The 16,105-nt window shown below is 38.8% G+C and overlaps 3 pseudogenes; 2 read left to right on the forward strand and 1 right to left on the reverse strand.

Annotated features, from left to right (window-relative positions):
• Positions 1–5,988: 5,988 nt before the first annotated feature.
• On the reverse strand, positions 5,989–7,449 carry LOC146459849 (trace amine-associated receptor 7e-like; annotated as a pseudogene).
• A 3,426-nt stretch (positions 7,450–10,875) lies between these two features.
• Positions 10,876–11,643, forward strand: LOC146459850 (trace amine-associated receptor 6-like; annotated as a pseudogene).
• Positions 11,644–12,324: 681 nt separating this feature from the next.
• LOC146459851 (uncharacterized) lies at positions 12,325–13,083 on the forward strand (annotated as a pseudogene).
• The last annotated feature ends 3,022 nt before the right edge of the window (positions 13,084–16,105 follow it).

The raw sequence follows: 16,105 nt of genomic DNA on the forward strand, positions 1-16,105 counted from the left end.
AAAAAAAGCATTTGGAATAGCTGTCCATGCATCGGTAGTTGGACTGTTAAGCAGTCTACCAATCCAACTCAAGCGGAGTGCTTTAACTGTCGTTGCAAAATTTGGAAAGTTCAGGCCACCTTTACTTGTTTCTTGAAAAAGAACTTCCCTTTTTATTTTATCTTTTTTGTTTTTCCATAAAAAATTAAAGAGCTTGGTTTGGACTCTTTTAATAACTTCTTGAGGAACAGTCAACATTGAGGCTGCATACACCAATTTAGAGACTCCTAGAGTTTTAGCAAGCAGGGTTCTTCCCATAAGTGTAAGGTCGCGAGACAACCAGATATTTAATTTAGTTTCCATCTTTTGAATTTTTAGATAAAAATTCATATTGTTATTTTTGTCTCTATCGTTTGAAAGATAGGTTCCTAAGGTCTTAATTGGGTCCGCTGGAACATCTATCTCTAAGGGTTTGGTTTTGTTGTTTTTCAAAGAGCCTATCCACATAGCCTTTGTCTTTTTGCTGTTTAGCTTTAAACCTGAAATTTCACCAAAGCTCCCCAAAACTGACATACTTCCACGTAATGACATCGTGTCCTTACATATTAATGTAGTGTCGTCAGCGAACTGGCTTAGCTTAGCTTCAATGGAATTAGGTAGTTCAATACCTGTTATTTCCGGATTTTGTCGTATTTTTTGTGCAAGAAGTTCTACACATAGGACGAATAATAGAGGGCTCAGCGGGCATCCTTGCCTTACGCCCCTTGATACTCGAAAATAATTAGTCATGTATCCGCCGTTTATAGCTCCGCTTTCAACATCGCTATAGAGTACTGAAATCCATTTTTGAATGTTCGGGCCAAAATTGAAGAATCTTAAAGTGTGATGAATAAAAGGCCATTCTAATGTATCAAAGGCTTTTTCGAAGTCTATAAAGAGTAGTATTCCTGGGACTTTGTTTAATTCGGTAAATTCCATAAGGTCATTTAAAAGCCTCACATTTTGACCGATGTATCGTCCTTTTACGAACCCTGTTTGGTCCGAATGAATCAGTTTGGGCATCTTCGTCTCTATTCTTTTTGCAATAGCTCTAGCCAATATTTTATAGTCGACATTAAGCAATGTTATTGGACGCCAGTTGCTTAAAACCATAAGATTGTTTTCATCTTTTGGTATTAGCGAAATAATTCCTCTTCTCTGAGATATAGACAGTTTGCCTGTTTGAAAGGCTTCGTTGAAAGAGTCGAGGAGGTTCCTCCATAGCAATTCGAAGAAGATTTCATAAAATTCTTTCGTGAAACCGTCATCACCTGGAGTTTTGTCAGGTTGGAAACCTTTTAAGGCATTCAGTAGTTCATCTTTTGTCAGTTCTTGCTCAAGTTCGCTTGCTTCGTCTTGAGCTAGTTTTGGATTTTGTAAATCAGAGGAGAAGCGGGCAAAGTTGTCGTCGAAATTATTGTTCTCGTCTTGTGGGATTCTAGCAGTCAGGAAGTTTTTGTAATAGTTTTCTATTTCTTCATTTATCATGCTTAAATCCGTGATTATTTCTCCGTCTATTGTTTTAAGCTGGGTTATAATCTTTTTCTCATAATTCCGTTTTTCCAAGTTAAAAAAGTATTTCGTTGGTTTTTCACCATTCTCAATCCATCTTATTTTTGATCTGAACATCGCCTCCTTTCCCTTTGTATGATAAATTTCGGACAGGTCTTTTTTAAGGTTCTCGTACTCCGTTAGAATATCATCGTCTAGATTTTGATTATTACAAATTTCCTTATCTAGCTCTTCTAACTTACGTTGGATGGCTGTTTCACGGTTTCTCAAATTGAACCTTTTCTTCTTGGAGAAGACAATTGTCATACTTCTTATTTCCATTTTTACCAATTCCCAATACAGTTGACGGCTTTCAATTTCTTTGTATTTCTCTTGAATAGAAGAGTAATTGTTTTTAATTAAATTTATATATTCGTCGTCTTTCAGTAGTGTGTTGTTAAATTTCCATGTACCCGGTCCACGTTTAAATGTTTGATCGATTTCAAGGCTAAGAAAGATAGCTTTATGATCGGGAGCAATTGAGGATCGTGTTTCTGTTTTCTTTACCTTGTTGATTAATTGTTTTGCAATTATGAAGTAATCTATTCTAGACTTTAATTTTTGACTCTTGGTTTCATAAGTATATGTTTTTGTGTTTGGGTGAAGTGTTCTGTAAACATCAACCAAGTTAAGTTCCGCCATCAAACTCACTAAACCATTCCTATAAATTGTTTCTTTCCATGGAAGGCCACCACTTTTGTCTAGATGGCTAAGCGTTGTATTCCAATCTCCTACCATAATGACCCTAGAAACACAGGTTTTAGTTACCAAAAGGTGGGTAATTTTTTGCAGAAATGGAATTTGCAGGCGACAATCCGTTGGTGCATAAATATTGACTAATGATAATTCCTCTGTTGTTAATTTCAAATTAGCAAAGATATACCGCCCTTCTTCATCATTTTCTATGGTTTCTAAGGGAAAGCCGTTTGGTTTCACTAATATACATACACCTCTAGAGTGCTCTGAGCCGTGAGAAAATAGTATCTGTCCACCCCATTCTGCACGCCAAATAGTTTCGTCTTCTGTCTTTGAGAATGTTTCTTGAAGGCAAAAAATTGAAGCTTTTTGTTTTTTCAGATAACAGAATATAGCTCTTCTTTTTTCTGCTTTACGAAGGCCACGCACATTCAGTGACAAAATCTTCAAGTTAGACATTGTTTATACAAAACAGTAAGAAACAAAATTCGAGCATAAATTAAGCTAAAGAAAATTAGGCCCCCCAAAAAGGAAACAAAACACGGACTACAAAATAATTGACACTAAACTAAGGCTAATAACAAAAGGACACTAACGCTTAAATTACTCTTCTGGGATTTATCCGCGTTCGTCCGAAAGTGAAAAAAACAAACTATGCAAAATCCCAAACCTCCATCCGTCATCGAAGCAAATGAAGCAAAATTTGTAATAATATCAGTTTTGTAACGTGATCGACGATCGAGAGGAAGAGAAAGATAAAGGGTGCGGGCATAATGAATAAACTAAGCTTAAGCTACATATGAAGTATAAACTATCAACGTAATCTGCTAATCTGTCCGGTTTACTAATTATTACAGTAGAAATAGACTATACAAGAACAGGAAAAAACTACGCAGGGCAAATTTCGAAGGTTTTATTGAAGGAGCTCACAAAATCTATATCAACGAGAATTTGACTGCCTTAAGATCACAATTGTTCAAAAAGGTCAGAGAAAAAAAAGGAAGTCAAAACTGGAGAATCTGGACTTTAGATGGCACAATATATGTGAAAACAGATCCCGAAGGTAGCTCTGCTACTCCAATTAAGTGTGAGGCGGACCTTAGCAGATTACTTTTCCCTAACATGAAATTGTTGTTAAAATGAAATCATGATCAGTTTTAGCGATTTCCTCCCAACTACACAATCCGGCCATTTCCATCCTAGTCATCCGCAGCCATAGATAATTGATATAAGTTTCCGTGTACTAGTATGGTTGTTGTTAACAAAACTGGACCATTAGTTTAACATTTCTATTGATACAGATATATCTTTCTACTTTTCAAAGAGATGCTAAGATAGGGGACACTGCACCTTTAACACACGTCAATATTGTCGACAATTCTGCATCATTTTCCGATGCCAAAAAAAAAAAAAAAGAGAAACATTCAGTTCCTATTGAGCTGTGGGGGCATTGCAAGTGGTGGAGTACTTTAAAAACTCGTAACGGGCTTTCTATGTCTATGGTTGCTGCCTGGTCTTGGCCTTCTTGTCTTTTTCCACAAACAGAAAACTCTTCTCCAAATTGTCTGTCTCTTCCCCGGTGTATGACTACCGTATAAAATGGTTTTTTTATTTTATTTTATTTTATTTTATTGCCTTATGAAATGCCGCGATAATGGCGATAACTGTGATTAATGCACTGTAAAATCATTACGAACAGCGATGTGAGGTTGATTCATTAAAATAAGATTCAGAGGCTAATAGGATTTCCTTTCGGGTGTCCGCTTACGTGAGCTTAAAAGCAAAGGAAAAGTCCAAATCGTAAATCCTGAAAGTGTCCGCGGCCACTTAAGGGAATGTGTAAACACAGAGTTTGTATGGGAGTTCAAAGGGTGTTTTGTGAAGGCGGTCGTAAACGGCCAGTTCTCCTAAGACAACGCGACAATTCTTGGGCCTTACGATAAACTCCACTAAGTGACCATTCGACACGTGACCAATGTTACCATGGAGGGTCAACTGTACAACAAAATCTCATCCAGGAGGAGTGGTAATATTCCCATTCATTTCATGTTGGGTATCCTGTGATGGACTAGCATCCCACGAAAGGGTTGACTCCAAAGTTGGACACCTTATGATGTTTACACAATACTCATAGACCTGACGTAGCCAAGAAGAGAAGTTCATTTGTTGGGAAGAGAACTAAGAGAATAGATCTCCATTTAGGCAGGGAACAGCGTTTTGTACGCTATCTTGACATAAAGCACTAATTTGAAAGCGGTTAGCCGTCATTTGTTGTCATGGCTACCTCTAAAAAGTTAAAAAAATTACCATTTTCGTCAGCTAATCCTCGTTAGTGTAGTGGGTATGGATAGCAGAAATATGGATAACAACCCGGGTTCGAGGAGTACACTATTTTGATTTTAACTTGTCGTTTTACTGTTAAGTTTCAAGTAAGTTTTCTGTTGTGTAATTGTGGTCGTCCCAACTCAAACAAATTAAGCTGAATTTACATGAAAAAAAAATTTTCCATAAAACTCAGAAAACTGTTACCCTCCATAACTAAATGCGTTTGTCGTTAAAACAGCGTTTCGTTGTATACCTTGTAGTTACAGACATACGCAAAAAGTGCCTGGCATTGGCCTTGCAAAATCCTCTGCTAGTTTTGATCTAAGATGTTATCATCATTAGCTGTAAGCTACTTGCAGATAACCAAACCGTTTCCTGTCAAATGTTAAATAGACGAACGACATTTAATTAAAATGGAGAAGGCAATTAACCCTCTTCTGTAATTACCACCACAAGGTTAAAAGTACATTGTATCACGAAAGAGCGCATGAGAAAAAGTATCAAGTTTACATCCTAAAAGATTGGTGCGTGTGTAATCAAAGTACAAATTATCATCATGGCTACATTTCTACCGTTTCTTGATCCCCCTTGATGATTTAACAAGGTTTATTCGACAGCGCAGCATCCGCAGTGGTGGAAAATAATAACATTTGACCATAAAATTGGCACAAGCGCGTCACCTGCCTTACTGTGGTCCCTTAAAGAAACAAACTACAGCTATAAACTTAGGGCATATTTTCAATTTTCTTGAATATAAAGCATGAAAATGTAATTGCTCGGTTTTTTCTTGGTTTCATTTTTATTGATAGCCTGAGAAAGATCAACTACAAATTTAATTCGCTATCTACCAGAAGCACGAGCAACTTGCCAATTAAACAAAACTTTAGCATGACAAGTCCAAATACCTTAAGCCCCTTTTCATAAATACAGGCCGTCTAAAACTAGCAACCAGGACCAACTATGCCCTCGTAAGTTAATTTCTAGAATAAATAAACTCCACGTTTTAACACGCAAGGCTATATTGTAAGTATAAATAAGTCAACGGAGACTGCCGATGATACAAACACCTGTTCCCGTTAATTCACACCATGTAAGCATTGGCGAATAATTATTAAGGGAAAACGTCGAAAATCTCAAGTAACGATGAATCATAAATACACAAAATTCACTCTTCTAAAGTTCAAGACACGGGGAATAAGCAAAGGAAAAAAAAAAGGTTACGTTAATAAAAGACGCAACATTAAGCCAAAAGTCGTTAGGTGTTTAACATAATATTAATGGAGAATCAAACGAAGTTTATACCATGTCCCATGTCTGAAGACGAAATTTCTGAGCAATCTGATGACAGCTATCAACAAGTAAAGACTTCCTTATACAACCGTTTATTTTTCTGTACAAGAGTGATCTAACTTTTAAATCAATACACGAAATCATTCATTGAAACGTAAGTTATAAACCTGGCACTATTTGCTATCTTAAGTGTTCTGTCGTGTAAAGAGGCCTTATCAGATGACAACCTGAATAAACTTTGAGAGTGCCAAAAATTAAATGAAAGCTTCATTGCAGGGCATTTACCGACGGTGAGTAGGAATACGGCGACATTTGAAACTTAATTTTTTTTTGTCGCCAGGAAATTCGACACCCTAAGGAGTTGCACTTTTAAATATTAAAAGAAAAACAAACATGGTAACCTTTCATCACACCGTTCTTGCTTGAAAGGTTTTAACTCCCTCCAATTAGAATAAGAACAATGAGTCACAACATAATTATGGTTCAAACCTTTTTGGTACAAATAAACCTCTAAATGGTGAAAACAAAAGTACCTATTTTGACGCGCTGTTCCTCAACTTTGTTTAATTGTATTTATTTTGTTTCAAGTAAACTTGCAGAACATTGTCAAATTTTACATATAACGCTACTTGATGCCAATCCCGTTTGTGGCCGTACACTTAAAGATGCTCGCTTGGTTGTGTCGCGTCTGATGCCAAAAACCCGCCGCATTTCGTTTCTGAACTCCTTGTTCCTCAGTGAATACAGCCATGGATTGATTCCAGATGATGCGAAGGCTACCAGCTCTACCCAAAGCCAGACCAAACGCATATTCTGCTTCACACAGTAATCCGTCGTCGTCAAGTGTACAAAAGATGTTACTAAGCTGGGAAACCAGGAAATGACGAATAGAGCTAAAACGAAACCCACTGTCCTTGCAGCTTTTCGGTTTCGAGCTCCTTCAGTAACGAGCTGAACCCTTCGAAGGTGAGCATGTTGTGTTGAAATTTTCCTGTATTACCATCTCGCTAGCCGAAAGATACGATAGTAAAAGAATATGATCAAAATCATCGGAAGGAGAATCGTTATGATCGTAACAAACATCCACAGTGTTGGCAGGTTTGCAGGATTTGTAACCCAGACTCGTGACAAACCAAACGCGATGGATGCTATCCACACAAATGACATTGCAGCATAACATCGTTTGTAAGTCACAATCTGGTTGTACAGGAGAGCGTAACGAACGGCGATGTATCTATCCAAGCTCACAACACACAAGCTGAAAGTTGTTGTCACACTCGTTTGAATCCACAACAGGTCAATGGCTATCTTGAGAGCGTGGTTATAAGGGCGAGGTGTTAAAATACACCGCGCTATCCATACTGGGTCGATGACCAGCCCTACCAAGAGATCCGCCAAAGCTAATGAGCTGACGAGTAAGTTAGAAATGGTTCTGACAGTGCGGCATTTGTAAATCACCCAAAGAAAAGCTCCGTTGCCAAGAATAGCAGGCAGTGCAATGATACCGTACAGCAAGGCGAGGGTAATTGACGATGGAAACGATAACTTGTTACTACAGAGATTTGTCATATCTCGAGTTTGACCCACCGAAGAACTAAGGGATCGATTAATGGCGCGCTTTCAGTATTTGATAAAAACCTTTGGGCGTCACGTGATACACACCCTTGTTATTGTTTGAAAATACATCGCATTTTGAAACACCTGCCCCATTTTGAGAAACCCTCATCGTAGAAGGATATGTGTCAATTAACAAACCTTCCATTATCCACAAAAAGAGATAAAAGCAAGGTGTAGCCGTGTAAGAAGCTATTAATATATAAAGGAATAACGCACTAAGCCAGCAAATTAATTAAAAATTTTGGTCGCAAACAAAATGGGACATGAATAGCAATTTCCGCTTGGGTTTCTACGCGAAAAATAAAAAAACAAAAAATAAATGTGAAAAACCTTTCCGGCTTTGTCAAAGCTGTGAGATCTATGTCTCGGAAAGCGACATACGCCTTTTAATCATGCTTCCTTGAATTGAATTATTTATTTACTTAATTTTTTCATGACACTCATTTTTTCGCGTTTACAAAGCTCGAAAGTAAACTCACACTCTCTTAATTCGATCGCTTGCCCAGCGCACGTGTAAATCAAAAACTCACTGAATGTAAACGGATCATTGATTGGTTATAACATGATTATCCCATATATTAGAGTCGATGGATGGCTGCATGTGAAATAGTCAGAACCACAGAAGCCAACTGAAATTGCCAAAGAAACTCTTTGTGAAAACAGCTGTATAAATTCGCAAACGCATTCGTGCCAGTTAAGAGGAATAATAACCACTTTAAACTTGTACTGCAAAAAGATTCTACTTAAAGTCCAAGAGTGAAATCGTCGAAGACAGAAGGATGCAGCTCATAGTTATCAGCGAGGACGCGTTTTTTTCCCAGAAAGTTGCTGCCTAAGGAAACTCATCCTATCTTTCGGATACAACCGACGAGAGATAAGCCACTGTCTTTTCCTTGACAACTGCTGTACGCCGTACTTAATTGCTAAATAGGTGGTCTTCGCACAGTATTGGGCGAGTCTGGTGCGTGGGCAAGAGAAGCGGACTTCCTCATTAACAATGTAGACCAGAAAAGGGACGCGTAGTTTTACGTCGATGTTGATCACAACGAACTTCTACTGTTAAACGGATTCTTCCACTAAGAACGTTCAGACCCGAAAACGTTTTACATGTAGGACAATTTATAGCAAATGAGTTGCAGAGAACTATCACCCTTTTGTTTTGCATTAGAATGGATGGGACCCAGCTTACAGCTTACCAAAACCCCATAAGTACGACCGACCGCATGCTAGCTTTGTTTCTTGCGGTCACTTTTCTTGTGGCCCAGTCATTTTGTTGTCTGTTAACCCCATCAATCCGACCACATGGAATGCGACCGTGAACGGCCACCTTTCGGAGTCCTAAGTGTCATGTTCTTTATCAGTTGCAAATGACGGCGATAACAGCAAACACAAATTAAAAACAGAAAAATCAGCTATCTTCTTAATCTGCATTAGGTTGCCGCTTTAAATGTCATTTTACTTTCGAATTTATGCCACCTTAATCTTTTCTTTTGTCCATTTGCCTCTTCTTACCCGTAAACACCACTAAAATTCCATGGCTCGATGACACCTTATTACCGGGACTCTACTAAATTTACTTGCTTATTTTGCTGTGTAGGGCTAGCGTGAAACAACATTTATTCATAGTTTTTCTGCTCTACACTGCAAATACTAAGCTGTTTAGTTTTCATTGGCAAAAGTGTTGGCTTCTGAACATGTTGCTGATTAATCTTTTATGTTACTCCCACTGTTATTTGGGCTTGACACCAGATGTTTACTTTAATAATGGCAGAAAATTCAGATATTAAAAGAAAATTCCTTTTTGCGTTATCTCTAACGGATATATGTTCATCTTAGCTATTTTATATTTGCGCACAACCGACACAAACATCGTTCGACACAAGGGACAGCAGAACTCAAAATTAATGATAAACAGATTAAAGGGGAAGTATCTCGAAAACATGATGTCATTTCAAAACCCAAAAATGTTTGTCTGACAACAGAAACAAAAAATAATTGTCTAGTTTTGTTATAAATCACCACCCCAGTGCAATAAAGCTGTCGAAGAGTGTGGCCTCTGGCCAGAGATAGAGTAGGCCAGAATGGATTGAAACTTGAAAAATGTCAGGCTAATGTTTTTCAAGTTTGCGTATTTTTGCTTCCAAAATGCAGTAGAAAAGAGTACGAGTTGTTCTTGTCAAGAATTGAGTTGATTTCTTTCCTCTGGCGTTGTTCTAGAATTATTTTGTAGCAAAGTGAAGGTCTTATTATACCATTTTTAACAAAAGAGGTCAAAAACCCCATGATACTTCCCCTTTAAACATCAAGAACACGGTAAACGTGACCACGTAATCATTACTTTCGCGCCATTTTTTAAAGATTGCTGTCTGTTGTTTGCCTGATTTCAAAGAAAGGTCAGCTTACAAATTTGTAACCGTTATGTCACAATGATCTACTACCTTGCTTTATATTCTAAAATATTTTTACATTCTAAAACTAGTAATAATCAAAAATTATAGGCAGTGCGTTCGATGATCTCGATCCCAGGCTTTCTCTCCTTTGCTAAGTTGGTGACGATGTCATTGGCCCCTGCAAAATCTGCGGGGGTGCAAGATACGCCTCCCAAGATCCATTCATTCAAAGTCCCATACAGTCTCGACTCCAAACGCAATTAAGAGTGCGTTCCTTCTACGAAAGGTTGGTTGCCTGACAGCTATTACAAAACGAGTCCAAGAAACGCGGTTAGAAGTCTTGAACGATGATTATTTATTTATTTTTTTGGGTTTTGTTTGCTGACGTCAAACCAGCAGCCTGGCATGTAAAAGTTTTAAATTATTAATTTGACCCCAAGATGGTGTTTGACGATTGCGATGCTGTGACAGCCGATAGACGGTTCATAGCTAGACAATAAAATGAAAGTGAAAGGACCAAGCCTTGTACTTCATTACTATTGATAACGAGCTGAGAGTACGGTCGGTGAAGTATTTAAATTAAAAGCTGGCCTCCTTTCAAATTCATCCAATCACCTGCAAATGACTTTCAATCAATAGTGCAATCACAGTAACCAGACATTAATATCTAGAACCATTAGAGGCCGCTGGCCGGTTAACTGATTTTGAGAATCAAGCATAAGCTCTGAAGGCGATTTGGCTAGTTCATGCATTTGAGTATTCCTAAAAGAAAGAATGGCAAAAAACTCTCGCATTTAGCGGGACCTGAGCAAGAAATCGAGGCTAAACTTATAGCAGCTGATAGCAAAGGAGGTGCAATCAAAACTGTCAAATGGCCAAAACAACAGTCAAAACAGGTGTTTTGCATACTCAAACAGCCATTCATATCAGTTCGTCGCCGCAGAAAAGGAATTAACAACCCGACGACTGCTTGATTCAAACTTAAAACATGGGATATTCATGCAGTGAAGAATTATCGCGTCCATCATCAATTACCCTCGCCTTGCTGTACGGTTTCATCGCGCTGCATGCTATTCTTGGTAACGGAGCTTTTCTTTGGGTGGTTTACAAATTCCGTGCTCTCAGAACCATTTCTAGCTCATTAGCTCTGGCGGATTTCTTAGTAGGGTTGGTGATCGATCCAGTATGGATAGCGCGGTGTGTTACTACACCTCGCGCATCGAACCATTCGCTCCAAATGGCCATCGGTTGCCTCTGGATTCAAACGAGTGTGACAACAACTTTCAGCTTGTGCGTTGTGAGCTTGAATAGATACATCGCCGTTCACTGTGGATGTTTGTTACGATAACAACCATTTTCCTGCCGATGATTATGGTCATATTTTGTTACTATCGTATCTTGGTGCTAGCAAGAAGGCAATCCAGGAAAATACTGAATGCTCACCTCCAACGGACTCAGCTCGTACCCGAAGGCGATACAAATCGAAAAACGGCTAGCTGTAGGTTTCGTTGTAGCGATGCCTGTTATTTCCTGGCTTCCCAGCTTGGTATGGTCTTTTATCGATCTGACAACGAGCGATTATTGTACAAAGCAAAAAATGGAATTAGTCTAGCTTTGGGTAGAGGTGGTAGCTTCCACATCCTCTGGAATCAATCCATGGCTATATTCACTAAGAAACAACGAGTTCAGAAACGAAATGCGACGTGGTTTTGGCATCAAGCGCGACACAACCACTCGAATAGTCTGTCGTAATTAAACACGCTCGTAGTCGGGAGTTGAGGACAATTAGGATAGATTAAATCGCTTATGAGGTATTCTCAAGAGAACTCTCCACTGAGAAATTATTCGAACGGGTTTTTACGGCGCGTTAACTTTAGAAAAACTTAAAACTTCGAGAGACTAAACACATGGAACGCCGACAGATGCAGATACCTGACCGCAGTCACAACACCGAAAGTTAGCAATGGTATTGATCCACATAAGTTCTCAAGCTGGAGAAAACTGATCCGTGTGACGGCACGAATGAGCAGACTAGCAGTAAAGATACGGCTGAGAAAATACGACCAACACGGACAAGAAAGACCGCTGAACCCTGAAGAGCTTCAGCAAGCAGAGATTTATTGGATAAGCAAGCACAGACAACCCAGTACAGCCGACTGGATAGAGGTGAATTCAAATCGCTCAGCCCGTTCAAAGATGAAAACAGCGTTATCAGAGTTGGAGGAAGAGTGGATGAAGCTATCGTGTCCTATGAAACCAGACACCCCGCCCTTCTTCCAAGTGACTACTGGATCTCCTGCTAGTAACAAGACACGCTCATCAGTCCGGACACTCCGGTGTAGCAGCCACCACAGGCAAGACGAGAAGGAAGTTTTGGATCTTGAAAGCGAACAAGATAAGCAAATCCGTAAAATTTAAGTATGGATTCTGCCGCGAAATGGCACATGAGGCTGAGAAGCAACCAATGGCAGACTTTCCTGTTCTCCGCTTAGCACCACACACTCTGCCATTTTACTACACCGGCTGTGATTACTTTGGTTCCTATAACGTTAAAATAGGGAGAAGCAAGACACGGCTAAGCGCTATGGCGTCATCTTCACGTGTTAAACACCCGAGCTGTTTATCTAGAATTAGCAGTTGACCTAACTACAATGGAGTTCATTCAAGTTCTTCGTAGATTCTTTTCAATTCGAGGGTACCCAGAAGTGATATTGGACGATAACGGAACACACATGGTTTGGGCCGCTAACGAACTAAGAGAGATGGTGAAGGACCTCAATGACAATCAGTTACGCGAGTTTTGTGGAGAAAAGAGCATTAAGTGGGTCTTCACAACGCCAGCTGCGCCACACCAAAACGGATGCGCAGAAGCCCTTATAAAGAGCTGTAAGAGGTCACTGAAGATTGCAATCGGCGAACAACTTCTGACGCCTTTCGAGTTATACACCTGCCGTCTAGAGATCGCGAACCTGTTGAATCATCGTCCCATCGGGCGCATCCCCAATGATCCAGAAAACGGAGCTTACCTGTGTCCAAACGACAGAGAAGAGCAACTGCGGAGGTACCACAAGGTTTGTTTAAGGACACCAGAAATCCCCGTAAGCGAATAGAGTTCGAGCAAAGAATCGTGGATTCATTTTGAAAACGCTGGACTAGGGATGTCTTTCACACTCTAGTACAAAGGATGGCATGTTGAGAACTGCAATGTCGAAGTTGATGACATAGTCACGGTGGCCGATAATAATGCTGTGAGAGGCAAGTGGGCTGTATTCAAAATAACCAATTAAGTATACCCTGGAGCTGACGGACGCGTTCGAAACGTTGAAAGCCACAATAACAGCTTTGACTGCAGTTGCAGTTGTACATGTATTTGCTTCTTGCAGATGTTCATATTATTTCGATCATGGCCACAACCACCGGTTGAGTGTTGAGAAGGAAGTAGCAGACAAGTATAATTTGATGATTCAAGTCTTGGGGCCAGATTCACAAAGTCTTGTTTAGTTGAGATTTTGATTACTGTTTCTGAACATTCAGAACAGTGAGTTATTGTTGGCATAACAACAGGTTTCTTTAAGGAAACAATAAAGTTATACAGCCTCTTTCATAGGGACTTTGTGAATTTGGCCCCTGGTTATGCATACGTGGACATGTACCTTTATAATTATCATTATTTACATGCACTTGGGCAAAAACTGCACCTTGTTCTTATATGTACAGTACTTGGAACTAAAAGAAAAAAAAAAAAAAAAGACTGGCTTACACAGTATCCTAACCCACAACATTGTAACATCTGTAAAAATCTTACAAAGGACATATATTCTATTGACTGTCGATACAGTCAACTGTCAGATGTTTAAAGGTGCCTACTATTCAATGTAAGTGTTGCCAAAGAAGACTGAAACTACAGCTGTACGCCTGTATAATAAACCAGACAATATTTGACCCAATCAAAGGCCGGGGTTTAGTTTAATTTCAAAGGATTTCATTTCATTAAACTGTCATTAAACTCCTCGTAAATTAGCCTTGGTAGCATTCAGCGTGCAAAAGGCAAACTACATGCTTTATTAAACCTCAGCAACTTAGAGCAATGTGTGACCCTTTTGCACTTTTATAATTTATTTACATGTATGTTTTTTCACATAGAAATGAAAAATATGGAAAGTTGTTACTCGAGTTTCATGCACTTAAGCGATCATCATAAATTATATATACTGTATACATTACCTACCTTTTGAGTTTGTGATTTACCGCAAATGACAGTTTACTGGCTTTTTCCTAGGTCTGCAAAGTGGCTTCACTACTTCTGGCAAGAATTTTTCAGCGCACTTCGGATCATTACTGATTCTGCCTTCATATTTATGCTAGAGCTCTTAAGATTCATCTTTCACTACGTTGCACTTCGTGTCCTTGGAGGAGTACTCATTGTGACTGGGGATCATTTCTTGAAACCTCTCTTGGCCGTGCTTTTTAACAGTATCATTCAGCCATCCTTCATTTTTACACGGAATGTTTTAGCCGGTGTCAGAAATCTCTTGCAACCTCTAATGGACATAACCAACAGTTTTATTGCTCAGTCCGCTTCATTACTAAGAGCATTCAGACTATTTAAGCTGAACTGGAAGCCTGTTTATGAGCGAGGGCAAAAACACGATGTCCATGTCCTGTAGTCATGGTGCAAGGTGTGAAACGAGGATGTACCGATACCTATACCAAATATTTAGTATAATCGATATTGGGGCTTCCCTGTAAATAGCGATACTCTCAAGAAATATCGGTTGTTCGATACTTCTTTATACTGGTTACGTGACCACTTGAAAGTATATTCTACATTGTATCAGAATAAATTATATTTTCGTTAAAACCTTATTGTTGTAATCCCAACTATTTTACTGTTTTCTTGTACTTCACTTCACCAGAGTGCTGTAGTCAAACAGCTTACGCATTTATATATTATATGGCTTGAGCATCAGCACTACCATTAGTGATGAGTTCACAAGCAATCATGGATGATAATGTCATAATATCGATATCGAAAAATTCAGATATCGAAAAAGTATCGTACTCGTATCTGATCGATTTGAAAAACTGGTATCGGCCCACGATTTCAATCGGAGGTCTGGATTGGTCTCTCCATTATTGTGTTATTTCTTTCATGTGATTCCAGGTTGAAAACATGGTTCGTTGTCCTTGATGCTACATGTGAGCCCAGCCACATACTAAGTTTTATGTTTTTTTTTTATTTCTCATAATGAGAACACACGTTTTTGGTCAATATTGCTTCATAGATTGCTTCCCTGCAAAGAATTGTAGTAACTTCAATTGCTGCTTATGCTTCATACGTTCTATGTATAACGTTTTTGTAAGTTCTGCTTTATCTGTGTAACTTCTGTTTCTAACAGATATAGCGATGCTTTAAACATTCTATATCTAACGTTTTTGTAAGTTCTACTTTATCTGTGTAATTTCTGTTGCTAACAAATATGGCAAGAACTGATCAAATACATGTAGTCATATTGCAAGAAAAAAAGGGGTAACTTGAGTGGATCATAGCTCTTTCGCCATCACGGTAACATGTCTTTTCTATTGCATTTTGAAATACCTAACAATCACAGGAAGTTTGAGAAAAGTTTTACCTTTTTTCGTAATTAATGCTTTAATTGAGACAATTCTTTATACATACAATAGAGCGTTTTCATTCAGGTGATTACTGGCCATATTGGTTTACTGAAACAAAAGAAAGTATTTGCATAAAAATAGAGTTCAATTCCCAGAGGTTTAGTTTGGGACACCAACATGGTCGCTATTTCTTTGTTTTGGGACACCAACATGGCCGTTGTGACGTCGCGTGAAAACACTCTATACAAGATTTCACACTATTCTACATGGAAGACTAAATAACACAGAAAACGTGATAGTTACAACTTGACAACTTTTATTTTTATTTGTCTGTCTTCAGCCAGTGTATAAATGGGTCCCGGCAACGAACCTTTGGGGTTAACTTCATTCTGAGTCTAGCATCCCATCCAGGTGCAAGTGGCAATACTCCTGGTTGCTTTAAAATACCTTAAAAATCGGCCTTAATATCCGGCTGTATGGGCCACGTAGGTTAGACGTGTGACTTTGTCAAACTGCCAAAATGGATGATTAATTAATTTATTAATTAGGATTAATTATGAATGCTAATTTTGTTAATAATGTTTGCGCTTTTTTGTCTTTAA

The sequence above is a fragment of the Pavona decussata genome, unplaced genomic scaffold, assembly GCF_977016875.1.
Source record: "Pavona decussata unplaced genomic scaffold, jaPavDecu1.1 SCAFFOLD_215, whole genome shotgun sequence".
NCBI classification, from domain to species: Eukaryota; Metazoa; Cnidaria; class Anthozoa; order Scleractinia; family Agariciidae; genus Pavona; species Pavona decussata.